We start from the raw sequence: 23,327 nt of genomic DNA on the forward strand, positions 1-23,327 counted from the left end.
TTATTAGGCTTCGTCTCGATATTGAGATTTGTCCCTACTTTCTCTTTCACTAGCTATCAACCCCAGGATGCATCAGCAAAAAAATCACATGGGCAACTAGAAGCAGTACCGTCTCTGCTGGCTGGGAGAACAGTGTTTTGTTTTTGGTTTTTTTTGCGCATTGCATGGTCTGACCTTGAGATGAATTTGCTGGGACGGTCACTCCTGGGAAAATTGTCCGCTCTCTTGAATCGGTGCAATTTTATGCGCTCTTTTTTAAGTGTGTAAATGCACAGCATATTTACATGAGTAAGGCCTCATGTTCACGGGCAAAAGAAGAATTAAAATCCGCAGCGGATTTTAACTCTTCTCCTGCCCGCGGATCCGCACCCCACAGGGATGCATTGACTACCCGCGGGTAGATAAATACCCGCGGATGGTCAATAAAAGGGATTTAAAAAAAAATGGAGCATGAAAAAATCTGGACCATCCTCCATTTTCGTGCGGGTCTCCCGCGGGGACGGCTCCCGCGGGCTTCTATTGAAGCCTATGGAAGCCGTCCGGATCCACGGGAGACAAAAATCGGAATTTAAAAGAATTAACTCACCCGCAGCGGGCCGGGAGGGTCTTTTCCTCATGGCCGGATCTTTATTGCTTCGGCTCGGCGGATGTGCCCGGCGCATGCGCGCAGCACGTCGGCGACGTGCTGCCGGCGTGCCGCCGGCGTGCCGAGTTCATCCGCCGGCCGAAAAAGAAGAACCGGCCGTGAGGAAGAGAAGACCCTCCCGGCCCGCTGCGGGTGAGTTAATTCTTTTAAATTCCTATTTTAAGCGCTCATGTCCGCGGGGCAGGAGGGACCCGCTGCAGATTCTCCATGGAGAATCCGTAGCGGGCCTGATTTTCCCCGTGGACATGAGGCCTTAAAAGACTGCCAATGGGCAGAAAAACACAAGGCAGCAGCGTATTCCAGCCGGTGTATATGCTGTGTATTCAAGGACCGATATATGCAGGCACCCTAACAACAATATATTTGGGATTTCCTGTTACACTTGTGCATAGAACCTTCGAACCAGAAGTACTGCACTGCTGGGCTATAAAGTACAATAAATACCACCATTCCACTCGTTATCCAGGTCAAAGAAATAAAATTAATTGAAGGACGTGCAGAAACACTCCCTTTTTTAGTGTATTTAATCCCAGTGCATAATGAGAAAATTCTATGGTTTCTGTGCAACTTTGCCAGAAAACTCTCATAAATGCATTGATACATTTCTCACGTATTACAATAGGATGTATAGCTGTCATCTGAGATAACTGACTGTCATGTTACCGTGTAGCCCTCACTTCCTGTAGCTAGATGAAGCTTCCTGTTCCTGCTCAGCATAGAAGTCACCTTTTTGGGTTACCATGTAGTTGTTGCTGCATTTTTAAGCAGTAACAGTATTATCGGACAGTAAGGCTGCCTTCACACCAAGGTTGGGGTCAGTTCAGTGCTTTTAGTGGAGCGAAAAATGGGGAAGGGTGGTGGTGGTGGTGGGGTGATCCGGGTCTTTGAGTCGGTTAGGAACTCTCAAACGTTGATCCAGGGATTATTCTGACTGCCATTATGGAGTCGGGAAGGAATTTTCCCCCCCGAAATGGGCTAAATTGGCCCCTGCCTCTTTGGGGTTTTTTGTCTTCCTCTGGATCAAGAAGGGGGGGAGGAAACAGGCTGAACTGGATGGACATTGTCTGCCTTCAGCCTAACATACTATGTTACTATGTATATAACTTCCAGAACAAGTGTGCTGAAGTGTTCCATTTGGACCTGCAAGGAACGGCTCACTGTTAGTTTTTGAAAGTCATTGAAGCTCCATCCTAATGCCACTGGGTGACAGGAATCCGGGCCACTGAAAGGATTTTTGCTGCTGTTTGATTAGGAAATTGATTAGGAATCTTTAATGACAAAATATAGCACTTGGGTGTTTTTTTTTTCTCCTCCTCCAGATTGTGAATCTTACTTATAATGGATTACAACATCTTCTGACTACCAGCTTTGGTAAAATCAGCCTGTGGCGATCCGCTTTCAGCATCCGAGTTGCTACAGAATACATGTTGGAAACTTAGACATTATGTAGCAAAGGTCTGTTGCAAAAAAAAGGGTGGTTTGTGTCTGACCGCATCCAATAAGGAGCCGGCTCTGCCTTCCTGCAGTTCCTGGTATCTGACATGTGATGGACGGCCGTGTGCAGTGCGGACGGACATCCTGTCTGACCAAATCCCATTGTGCTTTCACAAGTCTGTGACTCTTTAGCTATTGTGAAACTGCTGGTTTCACAACAACTGGAGACCCCGCCGTAGGCGCACGGATTATAATAGCACCTTCACACTGCCGTTGTTTGGTCTGAGGGGGGAACATTTTTTTCTTTTTCTTTTGTATAACCTCAGATGCTGAACTAGTAAGACAGAAGCTGCCATCATTCTCTGCCGTATATTTACATCATTTAGTCATTTTATTGGGCGAATGCAACAGCGTTCCCATTATTACGTTTAATAACATGTAATAATAGGGCAATTTAGCACTTACAGGTTTGGGATTACAAGTGCTTACTGCATCATCATATTAAACGTAATGAAGGTCCTCTAGGCTACCTTTTCTCAATGCCTTTTTATCTAGCCATAGGCCTTGAAATCAAATCCACTTATGTGTCGCAGAGCTGTTTTTTGAAGAAAGTTCTCAAAATCAGGAGATTACATTTCAAAGGCCTTTTAATCCCCAGCTTTTGTGTGTCATGGGGCTATCTCACTAATTTACTTTTCCAGTTAGCAATAAAAGAAAAAACCTTGCGTGGTGAATGCAGAATTGTGTAGTTCATCATCGCGCCTCTTACTCTGGTTCATGGGTTTTGTAGCAAATGCTGTATTCTGGAGCTTTTGGAACAAAAGTAGGTTGGTTCACCGGAACTGAGTCATGTGCCAGCAGCTGCTACTGGCTGCTGCTGGCTACTACTGGCTGCTGCTGGCTACTACTGGCTGCTGCTGGCTACTACTGGCTGCTGCTGGCTACTACTGGCTGCTGCTGGCTACAACTGGCTGCTGCTGGCTACAACTGGCTGCTGCTGGCTACAACTGGCTGCTGCTGGCTACAACTGGCTGCTGCTGGCTACAACTGGCTGCTACAGGCTGCTACTGGCTGAGTGCTGAAAATACTAGTTGTAAAATGCTTTGCCTACGTCTATCTGCTTCTATGTAAAAATTAACTGAATGTCCACAAAATAAAGTTTTTATTTCACCTTTTGTTCAAATTTAACAATCTGGCAGGCCCTCTTAGGTCACAGACAACCAGTAACCCTTCCATGACTGATGGAAAAAGGTTATTTGGTGCTAGGGGTGTTCATACAGACCTCATTTCAAAACTTAATGGGTTGTCCGAGTTATAGCTTATCTGTAAAACTCCTTCTGCCTGCAGTTACATGACAAATAGGCTGATACATCCCCTGTGTCCCGCGCCGGACCCTGCTGGTCCTCTGCGCCTATGTTTGTTTAGAGTCTGCAGTCACACCTGGTTTACGGATGTCACAGGTGCTGCAGCCAATAGCAGAGCTCCACAACTGAGCAGTGAGCTTTGTTATTGGCTGCAGGACCTGCAGGACCTGTGATGTCCTGTAAACCACAGCAGATACTGTATGCAGACGGGGTTTTACCAATAAGCTATTACTTAGACAGCCCCTTTTAAAGGGGTTTTCCAGGGAACTACTATTGTTGACCTATCCTGAGTATAGATCATCAATACTATTTTCTCTGGAAAACCCCTTTAAGGGGGTTATCCTGCCAACATCAATTACCACAAATCCACGAGATGGGAGGTAAATGTTTGAATGCTGGGGGTCTTATTCTTGGGACCACCAGACGTCACAAAAATGGCACACCTTGAGTCCCCTTGAGTTTAGTTGGATCACTCCTTTACTCGGCAGGCATTTCAGGAGCCCGACAGACAGGTGACAGACCATTCCAGATAATGTAATCCGCGGTCACACGGAGTCCTCCTGAGTAGGAACCATTCTTGTCAGTGTCTGTCTTCTAATTAAAGCAGTTTCTGCACGGAAGGACCAGAGATGGGTTCTGTTATGGCTTGTTGTCTGCAAATACTTGTCCCTTTGGTGTTGCCCTTATGATGGGTGCATATATTTGTCAGACAGAATACTATTGACCGGTACTATAATTAACCCTCAGCCTACTGGTGGTGATCAGGTAATGGCACTCAGTATGGCTGGAAACTATACAACAAGAAACTTTTTTTTTTTTTCTTTCAGTGAAGTTTGTTGGTAATCTAGAAGTCAGCAAATAGAAACAAAAACTGTAGTATTTCCCTATTCTTATAATAAAACTGAGGAAACGAAAATAAATACTGCCAAACTGTAACATATATTTTTTATTAACAAAAAATATTTTAAAATCTAGTGAATTCGGCTCCGTGGAAGTCTGGTGTTCGCTGTAGCTGAGTAGAGACCGTAGCATGACTGTACATGCTTACCGGGAGTATGTATGGTGACCTGTATGGTGACGCTCGGCCTCTGATTGGCCACAGTGGACACCTGACGTCCGCCAGGCAGTATAACCGGAAATCGCTGCTGATATTGGCGGCAGCTCTCATCTGCGTTCCGAGGCTCCAGTATAGGTGAGTATGCCAGCTTTTTATTTTAGGCCGGGCCCAGCGGGTGGACGGGATCTTGCTGTAATGACCAAACCTCTTTAAGGGTTCCTTCACACGGGCTATACGTTTTTCAGCTGCGCACGTTACCTCTGCATCTCCCGTTTAAACACCCGTTCAGACAGGCCGGGTGCGGCGCACATACGCTGCAGCCCGAATACAGTCAGGCGGGGGGAGACAGTTAAGCTCTGCTAAACTCCCGTTCCCCTCTCTGCCCCTTGCTGGCTGCTGGCAAAGGGAGGTGGTGGGACAGGGTGGAAGCTAGTGTGCTAATCTTTCTGGCGTCTGACAAGGGATGGAGAGGGGAGGGAGTTAAGCAGAGCTGTTGTTTAACTTCCTCCCACCTCCCTTTTCCGGCAGCTCCCATAGGCTTTCATAGGAGTTTATGGGACTGGCCAACGTATTTCGGCCAAAAGATAGGTGCAGAACTATAAAATATGTTGGCCGGAATATGCACCGTGTGCGCTATCTTTTCCGGCCGGCCGATTTTTGTGCCCCCAAAAATCGCCCATCTGAACAAATTCATTGGAATCCAATGCTTCAGATCGCCATTTTTCAGCCAACGCCCATGTGAACCACCCCTAATGGTGTTGTCTAGGCTCAGAAAAAGAGGTAATTCTCTTCCATAAATAGAGCCGCCTGTGTCCTCGCCTGGCACGGTTTGGTTCATCTGGCCACCTCACCATGCGTGGTTATGATGTGGCCATCAATGTTCGTGGCACAATCTGCATGATATCTTTTTGCTCCAGCGAAATGTTGTTTAAAAAGGGAGTTTTCTTTTAAGTGTTGGCGCTGTCCTGGGTAATGAGATTGACTACAACGATAGGATTCTGGTCTTAATTAATGTTTCATTATAGCATTAGTCTGCAAGGAAATAAGCAGCGAGTGTAATTAATTGAAGCATGTCTGCAGACTCGCTTGGTCTTTGGGCATGATGTTTCTGCAAGTTGGCTGTGATTTATATCTAAGATCAGATTGCAGAAATGAAATCAGATAAATTAGAGAGCGGATGAAATGATGTTGTGTTAGCCGCGTCTCTTCATCATGCGTCTTGGTAGATTAGTTCAATAATAAGATCATTCTGCTTTGTTTGAATGGTTCGGTGCGGTAGTGACTTGTCATTTGATTTTCACCTATACTGAGACAAGGTTATATCTGACTCCTAACGTAAGTCTTTAAAAAGCATTGACTTTATTAAATTGTAAGGTAGGTTAATTGGCCTTAAATTAATCCCCCCCCCCCCCCCCGCATATTTATAATAAGCTTACAAGGCTGATAAGACCACTGAATCTAAAAATCAAGCTATCTTAAATGAAATTCAACGGTTTAAAGCGTGTTTAGCTTTTCATGTGATTTTTCAGAATAGGCTGCCATGTGTGTACATGGGGATGGGCACTATTCCTGGCCATTATATGACTTGCATAGGGCATTTCTTTACCAGTTTTCCCCCTATTGTCAGTTTTCCCTGAGCTATTGGGCGGAGGCTGGCTGCTCTAAAGTCTCCCATGCACTGCACACATAAAGAAGGGGAGATCCTGCTCCTGTACCTCTCTCACACACACAAGCCAAAACATGGAGGAAATTTTGCAGTGTAGATGTGACTCTACTACTGGGGTGAGAGAAGACCCTTATTAGAAGCTATAGCCAGATTTCTGTGTGAGTGTTTCTGTTTCTGCCTCCCTCCAGCAGCTCTCTCATCACCCTCTTCTCTCAATAGCCTTTTATGGGTCGCAGTAGACAACATCAAGCAAAGACCCGCTTCCATCTCGGTGTCTCCGCAGATGTTACATGGCAACAAGCAGTGGTCAGCAAGTTGGTAGGACGTAAATTCCCTAGTGGCCAGCACTTTTAGAGTGCCTTTTTTTTTTTTTTTTTTAACCACACAAACTGCATTTTGGGCGAATATGATTTTGTTACCACGTAAGCCCAAGTTTGTTAGTGATGGGGTCCCTGAAAAAAATTATTTTATTTTTAGGCTATATATTCCATCCCTATAGGAAAAACAAAACCATTTCCACTGTAAATTAAAGGCGGTCCGTCCAAATGCTAAATGTAAAAAGTTATAAAGTGAACTTGTTTATCACTCGGAAACTTTGTACCACGAATTACATGTTCCTCTTACAGTTAATGGGCGATCCTTATGATCTTCAGACTTCTGAGCACGGGCTGCTTTACTTCAGAAGCCGTGCGGTTCCAGAATTACATGCCTTATTTTGGGTTAAAATGGATGGAGATATTTGGTCATAGACTTTAAAACCGCAAGAATGTTCCTTTTTGTAAGTTTAATGTGTTTTCCACAGATCTTTATGAAATTCATAATATCTCCCTTTATAATTTTACTTGTACAGAGGGTCATCAGATCCTGCAAGGCATACTTGTCTCATGCCATTACTTAGCAGTATAGTTAGTGTATTTACTTCTTGTAGTTCAAGGAGAATTACCAGAAGGCAAAATAAATTTTGTGTGTGTGTGTGTGTGTATATATATAATAATTCATATTCCCTGGTGATTAATCCTTTACACGCTGCGGTCATTGTGACTGCGGCATAGAAAAAGCTGACAGAAGGCGGGGATTCCCACTGTCACCCGTCGGACCCCCACAATGTGATTGCAGGGTCCCGATGGCATATTAACACATTCTGCCGCAGTTCTCTGGCACGGCCGATTCACCCAATCAGCTGGCTGGAATCGGCACATGTGACTACACAGCGTGCACGCGGATTGCCTGCAGCAGCCGTGTGCACTACACAGTACAGTTAAGCAGCCGTGCACTACACACTACACTTAAGCAGCACGGGGTTAGGGTTTAGGGTTAGGTTTAGGGTTAGGTTTAGGGTTAGGTTTAGGGTTAGGTTTACGGTTAGGTTTAGGGTTAGTGTTTAGGGTTAGGGTTTGGGGTTAGGGTTGGGGTTAGGGTTAAGCTTTAGGGTTAAGCTTTAGGGTTAAGCTTTAGGGTTAAGCTTTAGGGTTAAGCTTTAGGGTTAAGGTTTAGGGTTTAGGGTTAGGGTTTAGGGTTAGGGTTTAAGGTTTAGGGTTTAAGGTTTAGGGTTTAAGGTTTAGGGTTAAGGTTTAGGGTTAAGGTTTAGGGTTAAGGTTTAGGGTTAAGGTTTAGTTAACCCTAACCCTAAACCTAACCCCGTGCTGCTTAAGTGGAGTGTGTAGTGCATGGCTGCTTAACTGTACTGTGTAGTGCACACGGCTGCTGCAGGCAATCCGCGTGCACGCTGTGTAGTCACATGTGCCGATTCCAGCCAGCTGATTGGGTGAATCGGCCGCGCCGGAGAACTGCGGCAGAATGTGTTAATATGCGTCCCGATGAATTGCTATTGCACCTGGAGGCTTGAATTTAGCCTCTGGGTTTGCCAGCCATAGTGGCCTGTGAGGCTCAGCCTCTGGCTAAGCTTCATTATCTTTCTAATACACTAATATACAGAAGTTTAGTATTTTAGTAGAAGAATGATAAAAGATAATGAAGTCCCCTAGTGGGACAAAAATAAAAAGTTAAAGTATATAAAAAAATAATAAGTTCAAAACCCCACCGTTTACTATGTAAAAATAAATAAAAAATCACTCGTGGCATCGCTGCATTTATAGTGACCCAGAAAAAAAAAAGTTAGTACAATATTTAACCCGCACTGCGCACGTCATAGAAAAGAATGCAGAAAACATGGCGAAAATAGCTAATTTTGCCTTTCTGGCCTTACAAAAAACTGAATAAAAAAGGGATCGGAACATTGCATGGATCAACAAATGGTGCTATTAAAAAGTACAACTCATCCCGCAGGAAAAAACCTACACTGCACCGATGACAAAAAAAAGGAAAAATGTTAGAGGTCTTTGAATGCAGCAATAAACAAAAAATACAATTTTTATTTAAAGTACAAAAAAGTTGCCACTCTTTTCTGAGCAGAGTTCCTGCCTGCGCTCCAGCTGTGAACCCAAGCAATGTTGTTATGACAAATTGGATGAATTTGGCAACCAAAGGTGAAGCTGAAGAGAACCTGTCAATATATATTCACTGAGAAACGGGCGTGGGCTCGGGGAGAAATGTCCGGTTCATGGGAAGACCTATAGGGTCCTACAATAAAGCTCCTGGTCATACCCCAGTATTAAACAGCTTTGCGCTGGAGAAGGGTATGCTACATTTATTAAAGGGGTTGTCCCGCGAAAGCAAGTGGGGTTATACACTTCTGTATGGCCATATTAATGCACTTTGTAATGTACATTGTGCATTAAATATGAGCCATACAGAAGTTATTCACTTACCTGCTCCGTTGCTGGCGTCCCCGTCTCCATGGAGCCGTCTAATTTCGGTGTCTTCTTGCTTCTTTAGACGCGCTTGCGCAGTCCGGTCTTCTGCTGTGTGCTCGCGCCGGAGAGCTGGTCTGCGCGTCGTCATCGTAGCTCCGCCCCGTCACGTGGTGCCGATCAGCCAATTAGGTGGCTGTATCGGCAGTGAAACGCAAGGAAGGAGAAGACAATCCATGGTGCACCATGGGAGAAGACCCGCGGTGCACCATGGGAGAAAACCGCAGTGCATCATTGGGAAAGGACCGGCGGCCATCTTTAAAAGAAGAAAAGAAGATGCTGCGCGAACAGGGATGCAGGTAAGTGATTTTTTTTTTTTTTTTAAAATAACTAACGGAATTGATTTTAACGGGGCAGAATGCGGGGGTAAGTTAAAAAAAAAAATTTGGATTTCGCCGCGGGACAACCCCTTTAAGTGTCACACAGTTTGAGCTACTAAAATATATGCCAATTTGTGGCAAAAATCCTAGTAATTATGCTGTGCCCTCCAGTAAACCTTCACCTTAATGAGTTTTTTTTACGCCACGTCTGTGGTCCACAGCCTTGAGAAGTAATTTGGCATCCCACTGCTATTTCATTCTGCCCATAATTGGCGCAGAATGAATCTAGTTGCAAGTTCCCTTTAAAGAGACCGAATTACCAAACTTCCATCCAAAACCCACTTATTTATAGCAAAGTGCCAATATGTCAGGGGGTGGGGCTTATCACAATGTTATATATATATATATATATATATATATATATATATATATATAAAATATAATTTTATTTTTTTATTTTTTTCAACCTTCGTCGTTATACAAATGACAGATGACAAATGACAAGGGCCATTTCAAAATAGGCAGGGAGGAGAACGCTCTGTTTTTTTTTTTTTTTCCCCTAGCTGCAGTACTGGACTACCATTGGCACAGATTTTGACTGGAAATCATTTGCGTACCCCCAGCTGATTTCATACTATGCGGAGCTCCCCTTACATCCTCCAAAGGATTCCCACTGTCAGCGCTCCCTGGCTTCTGGTTCTCAGCAGCCTGTAGTGGCCTCGCCTAACCAGCAGCACCGCACCTGACCAGGCTACTGGGAATCGGAAGCTGGGGAGCTCTGACTGCGGAAAGTCTACGGAGGTGAGGGGGAGCACCGCAAAGCATAAAATCAGCTGCGGGTACATGACCCCCACAGCGGGCTTAGTAGTAATAGTGTCCCCCACAGTAGCCTTAGTAACAATAGTAACCCCCTCAGCAGCCCCAGTAATAACACTTCTCAGTAGCCCCAGTCATATTATTAACTCCCTCAGTAATAATCATATTCCCCACAGTAGCCCCAGTAGTAGTAATAACCCCTTTCAGTAGCCCCAGTAGTAGTAATAACGCCTCTCAGGAGCCCTAGCAGTAGTAATTACCATTCTCGGTAGCCCCAGCAGTAGTAATGGCCCCCTCTCGGTAGCCCCAGCAGTAGTAATGGCCCCCTCTCGGTAGCCCCAGCAGTAGTAATGGCCCCCTCTCGGTAGCCCCAGCAGTAGTAATGGCCCCCTCTCGGTAGCCCCAGCAGTAGTAATGGCCCCCTCTCGGTAGCCCCAGCAGTAGTAATGGCCCCCTCTCGGTAGCCCCAGCAGTAGTAATGGCCCCCTCTCGGTAGCCCCAGCAGTAGTAAGGGCCCCCTCTCGGTAGCCCCAGCAGTAGTAAGGGCCCCCTCTCGGTAGCCCCAGCAGTAGTAAGGGCCCCCTCTCGGTAGCCCCAGCAGTAGTAAGGGCCCCCTCTCGGTAGCCCCAGCAGTAGTAAGGGCCCCCTCTCGGTAGCCCCAGCAGTAGTAAGGGCCCCCTCTCGGTAGCCCCAGCAGTAGTAAGGGCCCCCTCTCGGTAGCCCCAGCAGTAGTAAGGGCCCCCTCTCGGTAGCCCCAGCAGTAGTAAGGGCCCCCGCTCGGTAGCCCCAGCAGTAGTAAGGGCCCCCTCTCGGTAGCCCCAGCAGTAGTAAGGGCCCCCGCTCGGTAGCCCCAGCAGTAGTAAGGGCCCCCGCTCGGTAGCCCCAGCAGTAGTAAGGGCCCCCGCTCGGTAGCCCCAGCAGTAGTAAGGGCCCCCGCTCGGTAGCCCCAGCAGTAGTAAGGGCCCCCGCTCGGTAGCCCCAGCAGTAGTAAGGGCCCCCGCTCGGTAGCCCCAGCAGTAGTAAGGGCCCCCGCTCGGTAGCCCCAGCAGTAGTAAGGGCCCCCGCTCGGTAGCCCCAGCAGTAGTAAGGGCCCCCGCTCGGTAGCCCCAGCAGTAGTAAGGGCCCCCGCTCGGTAGCCCCAGCAGTAGTAAGGGCCCCCGCTCGGTAGCCCCAGCAGTAGTAAGGGCCCCCGCTCGGTAGCCCCAGCAGTAGTAAGGGCCCCCGCTCGGTAGCCCCAGCAGTAGTAAGGGCCCCCGCTCGGTAGCCCCAGCAGTAGTAAGGGCCCCCGCTCGGTAGCCCCAGCAGTAGTAAGGGCCCCCGCTCGGTAGCCCCAGCAGTAGTAAGGGCCCCCGCTCGGTAGCCCCAGCAGTAGTAAGGGCCCCCTCAGTAATAATAATATTCCCCACAGTAGTTCTAGTAGTAGTGTTAACCCCTTCAGTAGCGCCAGTAGTAGGAACGCCTTCAGTGGCGCCAGTAGTAGGAACGCCTTCAGTGGCGCCAGTAGTAGGAACGCCTTCAGTGGCGCCAGTAGTAGGAACGCCTTCAGTGGCGCCAGTAGTAGGAACGCCTTCAGTGGCGCCAGTAGTAGGAACGCCTTCAGTGGCGCCAGTAGTAGGAACGCCTTCAGTGGCGCCAGTAGTAGGAACGCCTTCAGTGGCGCCAGTAGTAGGAACGCCTTCAGTGGCGCCAGTAGTAGGAACGCCTTCAGTGGCGCCAGTAGTAGGAACGCCTTCAGTGGCGCCAGTAGTAGGAACGCCTTCAGTGGCGCCAGTAGTAGGAACGCCTTCAGTGGCGCCAGTAGTAGGAACGCCTTCAGTGGCGCCAGTAGTAGGAACGCCTTCAGTGGCGCCAGTAGTAGGAACGCCTTCAGTGGCGCCAGTAGTAGGAACGCCTTCAGTGGCGCCAGTAGTAGGAACGCCTTCAGTGGCGCCAGTAGTAGGAACGCCTTCAGTGGCGCCAGTAGTAGGAACGCCTTCAGTGGCGCCAGTAGTAGGAACGCCTTCAGTGGCGCCAGTAGTAGGAACGCCTTCAGTGGCGCCAGTAGTAGGAACGCCTTCAGTGGCGCCAGTAGTAGGAACGCCTTCAGTGGCGCCAGTAGTAGGAACGCCTTCAGTGGCGCCAGTAGTAGGAACGCCTTCAGTGGCGCCAGTAGTAGGAACGCCTTCAGTGGCGCCAGTAGTATGAACGCCTTCAGTGGCGCCAGTAGTATGAACGCCTTCAGTGGCGCCAGTAGTATGAACGCCTTCAGTGGCGCCAGTAGTATGAACGCCTTCAGTAGCGCCAGTAGTATGAACCCCTTCAGTAGCGCCAGTAGTATGAACCCCTTCAGTAGCGCCAGTAGTAATAGTCCCCTGACCCCCAACCCATATACTTACCTCCTCCTTGCTGCTAGCATCGCTTCTCCTCTGTTTGTCGCTCAGCCTGGGTGCACGCTGACGTCAGTGTGCAGCCCAAGAAGTTTCCTCACTTGTCCCCTCTCCTGCGGAACTGCGGAGCAGATGACTCTGGGGAGGAGGATCCCGACTGCACATTGACGTCAGAGAGTGCGCCGGGATCAGCGCTGCCAGCGTGATTACAGGCTGGAAGCTGCGGCACACGAGCCAGTAATCAGTACTGTGGTGAGCGGCCGATGGCTCTGCGTGCTGCAGGTTCGCCATCACTGTTATAGAGCAAGAGTAGCTGAGCGGACTGATATATAGTTTATAAGGAAATATTCAGTAGAACTTGTATTTGAAGCTCTGCACATTCTGTACTAAACAGTCCAATGGGCGGTCCTATCAGTAATTGCCAGCTGTGTACATACAGAGGAAGCTGTTAATCACTAATAGCTCCACCCACTGGACCCTTCAGCTCAGAATGAGCAGAGATATAAATGACTAAAATACAAATTCTACTGTATCTTTCCCAATAAAGCTATATGTCCCTCTGCTTGGCTCCTCCTGCTCTATAACCTCACTCCTGCAGAATGGACAACATATTGCAGATGACAGACATTCTTTAAAGGGGTTCTCTGAGTTTTCTTTAAAATCTATCTTCCCCATGCTATACAGAATAAAACGTCTAATACTCGCCTCTTTGAGCTCCATGCATGTCCCGTGTGATCTATTCTTTACACGTTATAGTCAGTCTATGTATGGGATGTCGCAGGCTGCTGCAGCCAATCGCAGAGCCCAAGTTCGTTTGCTGAGCTCAGTGATTGGCTGCAGCAGCCTGTGACGTTTCATACCCAGGCCACTGTCGTATGTAAATGGTACATTTCGGGGGAGACTCTGAACTTCTTGGGGAGGATTATATGGGGGGGGGGGGGGGGGGGTTGTAAAAGATGAGTAATAGTCTTTTTATTATGTTTGAGCATGGGAAGCATAGATTTAAAGAGACAGTCCTATTCCAATGAATGGAGTATTTTAATTCTTCACACCTCTTTAGGGGGTTAAGCCAGAAACAATGTTTAACACCTCTTCACAGCACAAGTGATAAAGGTCTGATCAATGGAACCCCTACTGATCCCAAGAACAGGAGTCCAGTGGTTTACTTTCCTCATCACCTCACCTCCCCTCAGTGGGGAGGGGCATGAATAGAGTGGCGGCTCTGTTACTCCATTCATTGGAATGGGACTGCCGAAGATAGCCAAGCACTTGTACTCGGCCATCTCCGGCAGTCCCATAGAATTGTATAGAGCACCAGCATGCATGCTCGGCTGCCACTCAATTCAAGCTCCTACTCACAGCAGGGGGGTACACAGGACCCCCATTCTCAGGATTGGTGGGTGTCCTAATGGTGATACTCCCACTGACCAAACTTTTATCAATCAAATACCCTGTAGATGATAAAAGTGGATTTTGGCACAACCCCTTTCATAACACCCACACAACTTTTAGATGCAAGTGGTTTGATCCTAGACAATATTTAGACTGTTTGCAGCACATCTTGTGTTACACAAAAATCATGTCACCCACTTTGAAGGGCCGCATTGCTCATCCAGTGATTGTGCTACTATCTTCCACCAATCAGTCTGCACTATATGCAATAGCTTATTATAGTCAATTAGATTGCCATTGATTATATATAATAATCTCAAACAAATGGAACTACTGAGATATTGCAACTGCCAATCTAATCCTCCGCCTTGCAGGTAGGTGTATATTCATACTTGATGCTCCTTTTAAAACCATGCAGAATGTTGCACTATTCTGTCCATTTAATGAACCCATTGTAAGTCATTAGGACCGTGTTGGTGGCAGGGAAGCTTTGCACTGCCAGATCTCTCACCCCTGTGGAGTATGTCACCCCTTAGACTGCACCTCTACTGCCAGCGCTGGACAAGAGATGGGCATCAGTCCCCGGCACCAGACCAGCTGGGAGCTTGTTGTCCCTCAACCAGGGGATCTTTTTATTGCATTTTTGAGGATATTAGAACATTTCACTACAGAATAAAAAATGCCTTACAGAGTTTAATATAGAAGAGCTTAGACTTCAGTTTTGTAGATCTGTATTGTTTTATTCTTTCACCACTCAGTTTGCTACATTGTATAGCCTACATGTGCTAGAATTTGCAATGCAGAAGTAGAATTGAGTAGCATGCGTAGTTGGCTTTTGCTATGAAATTACCAATTTAGTGTATTACGTATCTATTTTTATTACTTTTCAACCCCGGCTTGCTGGAATAGCCATTGATTATATTCATCCATGCTGCAAGTATTTTGTTGGGCATCTATATTTAGAAAGTCCCAAGCCTTTACAATACAAGGTTGCTGAAGAGGTCAGTCGGCTACCCTGTTGGGCGATACAAATATAAAGACTCCATGCCGAATTGATTCCGCACTTGGATATGTTTTGTACATGAAAGAAGCTTGCAGGTGTTACTGAAAGCAAGCGTGAGCGATTTTACAAAATTGATCATATCCTGTGTGCGCTGAACACACCTAAGCAATCTAGAAAAACTAGCTCTCATGTAACCTTTGTAGATAGTCGGAATTGCCAGCAATTAAATTGCCATTTTCTTTCTTCTCCACAGTAGGGTAAATGTATCAAGGGTCAAATTTAAAGGTATTCTGTCTTCAGGTTCATTCTGCCCGCACCGCAGGCAGCAGGGATGTGGGACAGGGACGCCTGCTGCTCCCACGAGTGGCTTATTCCGATACACTGTAGCATTCAGAATAAATACACTATGAAGTTCTGACTTGGAGCTGAGCTCGGAGTCACGGGGGTGGGCTGCACTCCCTGCTCGCTGCATACAGAGTGACCGATGTCCTCCTATACACAAGTAGGGAGAGGAGGTGTCGGTCTTCATGCTGCGGGCGGCGAGAGGTTGGCATGGCCGCCCTCCTCTATCAGAGATCAGCTACAAGTCCAACATCAAAGGTATTAATTCTGACACTGCAGCATTTCAGTATAAAATCCTCGGGGAGCGACGGGGATCTCTGTCTCAGGTCCACGCTGCTTGTAATTCAGGCAGCATAAACGTGATGGAAGCCCTTCTAAATATTGAACTTGCTTCTGAAGGTTCCGTATGTCTTGTGCAGCTACATCACTGTTTACTCCTCTGTATCAAAAAGTCTATACAACCTGTAGTTGGGCTTGTAGCAGTCATGCAGAATACAACCGGCCATTGGGCTGATATCTTTCCAATCCTATTTGTAACCTGGTTTTCCTAGGGGGCTTACTCTTTTTCTGCCGTTATACATCAGCGCTATCTGCTGGCTAAAGCCAGTACTGCATGAGGTGACACATTGAATAGGCTCCGACAGCAGAGAGGCTGGCAATATACAGTAAGGGAACCCCGACGGATGTCTTCCAACATCGGAGCTGTACAGCCTTAAATGATGATGTCTTCAGACGTCAGACAGTGGATTAGCAAGGGTTAATAGGACATTATAAACTAGCTTAGATTTCATCCCTCACGGAATCAGTTTTTTTTTCTTCCTTTTTTATTACAATCTTACTTGCAAGAAAAAGTAAGTAAGCCCCTTTTGGACTGTTCTTTCAAAGTCCCTTTAAAGGCATACCTGTGCATGGGCGCAACGTACTGGCATCTAGAGTTATGCCAGTACATTAGATTTTGAAATTTGAAATGCATATTATGAAAATAAACAATCGCCGCATCAATTTTTTTTTTTTAATGCAGGTTCTGCAACAGAAAATCCACACCTGGATTAGTTTAATTGAAAGGGGCTAATCTGCGTGTGGGAATTGGGGAGTAGCTTCTGGTGTGACAATACCAAACGTGTTTTTTTAAAACAAAAGAGGGGAACGTATGCAAAAGTTTTATACTTTTTTTTTTTTTACTATTTTATTATTTTTTACATTTTTTTTTCTTCTTTGTCCATGTAGGGGGCTTTTGAACCTGAAACTACTTCTTTACAGCAAAGCATTATCACTTATCGCCATTGTCTGGCTTCCAGTCTCGATGGAAACCAATTGGCCCATCGCATTTACACGGTGAAGGGCCGGTGACGTTGGGGAAGGAGGCATTGATTGCGGCATGCAAGGGATTAACAGCGGGGATCTGTGTTCTCACCGATTCCAGTGTTGCAGCAGGAGGCCGATTCTTGGTCACAGCCGGCTCCTGCTGTGCATGGTGCAGACCCAGCTTTTGAGCCAGCGCCATCCATAGGACATAATTGTATGCCCATTTGAGGAAAGCCCTTCTCATTCAGATCATACATATATGCCCTGGACCAAGAAGAGGTTAAAGACTCTATCAGACCATTATTAGGCTATATGATCAATGTGAAAATGCAGGATTTGAGGCTTTTTGTTAAAAATACAGATTGTGACCGAATGTTAAGAAATAAAATCAAAAATTCTTAAGAAGTATGTTTCTCACTAAAATGTGATTTTTATATAATAGATCATTTTCTGATGATACATTCCCTTTAAGTAGCATAAAAGCTCTGAGGTTGAGTTTGAATTCATCAATCTAAAGGCAGCAATGTCCTTGTCACACAGCTGCCTGCCGGGACCTCATATATACCTTACCGTAATAAGACGTGCCATGCAGGGTTGCTGAAAAGTTGGGTGACCACTAACGGAATAATCATTAGATTGTCACTCAGCTCTTCCAGGATCCTGAATGGCAACTGCAGAGTTATGCAAGCATGTATACCACATACATCGCTATAACTAGTCATACATTCAGGGCTCCTGGAAAGCTGGGTGACAAGTAATAAGATCACCATTACATTTACACTCTGGATCCTGAATGTCAAGTTGACCTAGTGGTATATACTTCATCGGAGGCGGTACTACTGCTCTTTATTCCTCCTCCCTCCCTCCCTCCCTCCCTGCCGGGGAGTTCAAAATATTTTTTCCTACTTTCCTCCTCTACAACCTAGGTGCGTCTTTTATAAAGTGAAAAATCCGATAGGTAATTAATACATCTGAAATAGTTGCTTCTAATGCAGCTCTCTTCGTATACTGGTTCATGTATGGACCGTCGCGTTACTGCGGTACTCCCCACGCCGCTGGAACATTCAGCATGCACATGGTTAAGTTAGTGATTGGAACCCTTTGACCCCTTTGTTTTCCGGTTTCCTATGTTGGATTCTCCTGCTGTTCTGCTGCTTGTTCCTCGTAAAGGAAGTGATCTGGTTTAGACCAGTTCTTGTAGGAACACACAGACCCAGCCAGGCAGCGAACTGCCTGCCCTGATGGGCCGTGAATGACTGCAGCTTCCAGGCCACGTCACAGGGGGAAAGGAGCGCTCCCATCCTCCGTTATCTCATATGGAGCATAGCGTTACCATCCAAGTAGAGAAAGGCAGAAACTATTAGTAATTGTGGTTGTTCAGCATGTACCTTATCTAAAGCCGATGATTTCCAACTCCTCCTTTGCACATACTGCCATAATCCATTCCTTGTCATTTGCCATGCCAGTTCCTTGGCACATACAGGCTGTAATGACACAAGAGGGAAAGGAGGAATTCATAGGATACAAGTAAATGATACATTTGTTACAAAGATGTAGCAAAGTTTAACATGAATGAATGTGTTCTGATACATTTTACTGTCACAGTTTCTTTACCCTTCCAACTACTTTACAAAGGCTTTTGTTGATTTAAAGGGATTGTCCGGGTTATAGATTTACACTGGATCCCAGAAAAAAAACCTTTGTCTGCTACTTTGGGGTGTTTCATGTGTCCTATACTAAACTGAGTGCATTGAGTCCAAATCTGTAATCTGATTGTGTCCAGGACGTCGGGTTCTGAAGTGATACACCGTATCATTGGCTATTCATACAGATGCGAGAAACTCACTTGATGTTGGTTATCCAGCCGCTGTCCATAACTATATTGTACTGAGACATTCCAAAGACTTGTTCACATTAACAAACCTTACACAATGCACATACGCTGCTCACAAGGGCTTGTCTGCTGTTGACCGCTGCAGAAACCATCATTCGTTGCCCATCATGTTGGGTATGGTGGGCAATATCCTGGTAGAGTCTTTTCCCATGTTCATCACCCCAAAAATCTAGATGAGAATGTAAGAAATGAATTTTGAGTGACATTCGTCAGCCGAGTTGCTGATCCGCTGCTAACATGTTGCTTACAAGTTCAGCGTGTCTTCAGCCCGATGCTTGCCAAGAAAGTTTAGCAGAAATGCATCCCAAGCGGCGAGTTCAACCGCGCTCAATCTGAACGTGTCGTCACGCATTGATTCGTGTATTTCAGGACCAACAACAATTCCAGCTTTTAGTTTGGCTTCGGTTTTGGTTTTTACAAACTTGTCCTTCAGATACTGGAAACCATTTCCGTCATGCTTCATAGACACAACACCGTTTTCCATGAGGCCCGGCTTACTGTGAAGGGGTGGAAGGTTCACCTTCGTTGGATCAACCAGTGATGCATGTAGCACATTGTACCTGCCAGCAGTGCGCCCTGCTCTGGACGGCCGCTGCACCACTTTGTAATGAAGGCTCACAATCAGGAGAAACCATTAGAGATGAGCGAGCGTACTCGAAAAAGCACTACTCGCTCGAGTAATGTGCTTTATCCGAGTATCGCTGTGCTCGTCCCTGAAGATTCGGGTGCCGGCACGGAGCGGGGAGCTGCAGGGGAGAACGGGGAGGAACGGAGGGGAGATCTTTCTCTCCCTCTCTCCCGCCCGCTCTCCCCTGCTCCCCGCTGCGACTCACCTGTCAGCCGCAGTGGCACCCGAATCTTCAGGGACGAGCACAGCGATACTCGGATAAAGCAAATTACTCGAGCGAGTAGTGCTTTTCCGAGTACGCTCGCTCATCTCTAGAAACCATTTATTACTTGTTCTTATTTAAAAATCCAGCAGCGTTGGTCGTGCAGAAATAGCCGGCCGAGTGAGGAGCTTTCGGTTCGTACCAAATCATAGGCACAGCAAACACATTACCTTCCTCTTGCCATCGAGCCACTGTGTGAGGCCAGAGTAGGGCAGCACAGGGCCCAGCTTTTGTCTTGATCTCCAACTTTACACCCAAAATACATGTAAGGAATCTTCACTCTGTCAGGTTTTTGCGCTGAACGCATGTGGTGTATTTACCACAAATATAGCAAACGTTGTCTGGATGGTTACCAGCTCCGCCTGCTCATCTATAGGCTAAAACGGACATACTGGCTATATAAGAAAACAGTATTGTCTACTAGCAGCTTACACTTGGCCCATCTCGCATTATATAGGCCTAGCAACTGCTGACATCAGCTTACTGCCCAGAAGCTGCTGCTGCCAGGATGTGTTGTAGACAAGGCGCTGGAGGGCGTGATGCAGGTAATGGTGCAGCAATTATAATGCTGCCATGCATCAGTACGTGGGCTAATTTACCAAGCTGTTGCCGAACTGTAGTTGGCCTATAACTTAACCCATTAAGGACCAAGCACAGTGAATTTATGGTGCTTCGTCCTGAGCTGTAACTGTAGCCGATATGGCGCTGGATTAAAGCCCCCACTTCTGCAGTTAATCAGAAGCAGGTCAGAATTCAGCTGTTAGTCACAACTGATATCCCGGAGGACGAGGGAGAAGTGGTTTTTAACCCCTACTGCCTCCTCCTTTCTTTAGTACACAGCGCTCAATGAGTGCTATATACTAAAGAGTGAAAGTCTAAGTGTTTCTTCCACTACGCGAGCCAGCGGTCATGTGACCGTCGGGATCCCCTGGCACAGCAGATCTTCAGGGCCCTAGCAGACCCTGATCAGCTCAGTGACGATTGTGTCACTACAGGGAATGTTTTCCCTTATAACTAGGGCTCCTATGGATGCCCCAGCTACAAGAAAAATTTTTATATATATATATATATATATATATATATATATATATAATTAGACCATTCAAATGTCCCCCAGAGGACTCGTATGACGTCATGGGGACATAGTAAAAAAAATAGTTACATAAATAAGAAAAAAAAATTACAGAATAAAATAAAAATATATACATAAAAAAGAAAATCGCCCAACCAAATCCGTCGCCGTACGCGCCCTGTAATCCATAATCATACATATTATATATCAAAACGTCCGAAACAAAATGAGGAACCCATTCCCAAGCCTTTTTTTTGTGTAAAATATACTAATTAAAAAAAAAAAAGTTAAATCCTTTTTTTTTTGGCGTTTTTAGTCCCAATAAAACTAAAAAACTGAAAAATAGTCAGTGAAAAGGATATTAAAAAAATCGCCTTATACGCCACGGAAAAAAAACGCTGCAAAAACAATTTTGGTAGCTGAAGGCAAAAGAATAAAGCAGTAAAACTACCACATGGGTAAAATCGCTACAAACAGTCCGGTCCTTAAGGGGTTAAGATCTAGGCACTCTAGGTGAATTTTGAGGGCGCACTCAATTTCATGTAAATAACCTGTTTTTTCTCCCAGTAGCGAAATCTTTGTTCATCAGTGTTATCTGCTGCATGAAGTAAAATAACAACTAGACCTAGACTCTCCTCTCCCCGCTGCCGCTGTGTGCGGCGCCGCCGCTGCTCAGTCCTCTGCAGCCAATATCAGGATTCAGTGATCGGGCGTGGAGTTCTATCATTGGCTGCAGCCGCTGTGACGTCATGCAAACTGGCTAGGGAAGCCTGTAAGTATGACATCACATCAAAGACCTGGAGCAGCGCCGCGGTAGAGGAGTATATCCGCAATGCTTCATGCAGAAGGGCTTTTATCTATGAACTATAACTCGAACAACCCCTTTAAAATAAGAGAACAATAGCTTTTTAATGGCTTACAGCTGCCTTCACATCTGTCCCACCACAAAACACTGGAGGAATAGTCTTGCATGCAGCGGAGAACGAACGGACCTCATTGCAGTCATGAGATGGACCCTTCGGCCACGGGGTGTCCTCTTTCTTGCTCTCTGAACGGTGTGGGACCCCCCCGATGCAGATGTGAAAGAGCCTAAGATGAGAGAACTTTCTGCAGCAGTTTATTACAACCAGCTAAACTCTGCTACATCTGTGTGCAGTTTCCTAATATCTAGTTGTAGAAAGGTAAACGTGGTCACATGCAATGATGAAAACCTGTTGTTCAGCATCTACAACCGCTCACTGGTACGTCTGCACTTGTGCTCCACATCCAAAAACATCATCCATAGTCCGATACAGGTGTAGTCGAATAAATAAAATGATTGAACCCCCACATGATGCCCATGAGGGTTTGATATTTGCAGAATGAGTTACATTTTTAATTCTACTACTTTGGGGTACCTATTGGTATTCCAAGATGTCTGCCCTACTTATTTGATGCTGCTCTTATTGGCCAGCACTGTCCATATGAGCAATGCTGGCCAATCGGAAAGCACCATGAAGTAATTAGGGCAGGACTAAAGTCGCCATCTTGAAAGACGGAAAAGGGACCAGAAGGAATCGGTCCTGGGGAAGAAAGCTACAAAGGGAGAGCAGCAGGTAATATTACTTCCCTTTTGATCCCGAGACAAGTTGTTCACTGGGCATGTGTGCTTGTACTCGCAGCTGCTTTCTGCTGTAAGCAGACAGCTCCATCCTTATTGCAGTGGCCAGTTTATATATTGCAGGTAATGTTCTCACTGAAATGAATAGGAACTGGCCAATGCAGCGGAAACAAAGCAGTCAACTTCCTACAGAAATCTGCTCCGTGCGTGAGTGAGTATATTGAGCCGGTGATCGGCAGGGATCCTTGGAGGCAGACTCCTGCTGTCGATGGGTTACAACTGGACAACCCCTTTTAAAGTATACTTACTTTTTGTACTAAATAGGTTTACAATCCTTTACTGATTTGTTGAACACGCAGGTTAAATATACCAGGTTCTCCTTACCCCTCATTTGCTGTTGTTTGCACCATTTCATGTATACAAGTTCTGATTTCTCAGGTGGTTTTCGGCATTTTTCTGTTGCTTTGCTGTTTGCAGTCCACTTTCAGGGAGCATGTAGCATGCCTAGCATTCTGCCAATAGGTCCATGTCCGTACTCCCCCTACTGCATTGCACTCTGTCTGGTGCTGTATCTGAATGCACACATTTCTGCTTTTCTTGGAAGTTCAGGCATTTAGACACATTCTGGCCAAATGTGTGTTTGTACACCCACTATAATGTGTGTGTACACCCACTTACCACTACTCACTGTGACAACAGGAGAGGTAGAAATAGTGGAGATCACTATCACAGTGTCTGCAGATCTGTAAGCTTGCAGCCTGTAGGTGCAGAAGAGCCACCTGTGAAGATAATTCCTCCCTCTGTTGCTATTCAAGTGTCCTTGTTACTACAGAAGCTTTGTACCCAACCACAGACAATAGATTGCAGAGGAGCTGGAAGGGGGACCCCTTGTGGCAGCCACTTGAAATGTGCTAAAGCAACAACATTGTTAATGCAAGTATATTACAGAAATGATAATACTAATACCAGCTAGAAGTTGTCTGAAAAGTTACTGCCCCCTTCATCTACAGGGGTCAGAACTCAGTTTTTTTTTATTGCAGAGCTCCAAACTGCTGGGGTTTTTTTGGCAGTTTTTTCTAATTTCTGCAATACTATGCATTTTAACATGAAATCCAAGAAATGTAGCACTTTTAGCAGTGATCATAAAATCAGAGAAGCGCAGAGCGGTGTAATCTCACCATACAACCTGTTGCAAGGTAATTGCATTGTAATAGTGGCTGACGGATTGGAATGACAGAATGACAGCTCTGTTGTTCTCTTGGTAAGCCTCGATAAACATGAACAAGGCAGAGAGGACAAGTGAGAGAAATGAAAATATAGAGGCGGCAAAGCAAAGTCGATGGAAAGAAA

At 46.1% G+C, this 23,327-nt stretch overlaps 1 protein-coding gene across 1 annotated transcript in view; it reads left to right on the forward strand.

The window, feature by feature from the left end:
* Positions 1-23,327, forward strand: part of BMP2K (BMP2 inducible kinase) — a 162,805-nt gene that overhangs the window by 34,825 nt on the left and 104,653 nt on the right. The window lies entirely within an intron of this gene.

The sequence above is a fragment of the Eleutherodactylus coqui genome, chromosome 7 (assembly GCF_035609145.1).
Source record: "Eleutherodactylus coqui strain aEleCoq1 chromosome 7, aEleCoq1.hap1, whole genome shotgun sequence".
Classification (NCBI taxonomy): Eukaryota; Metazoa; Chordata; class Amphibia; order Anura; family Eleutherodactylidae; genus Eleutherodactylus; species Eleutherodactylus coqui.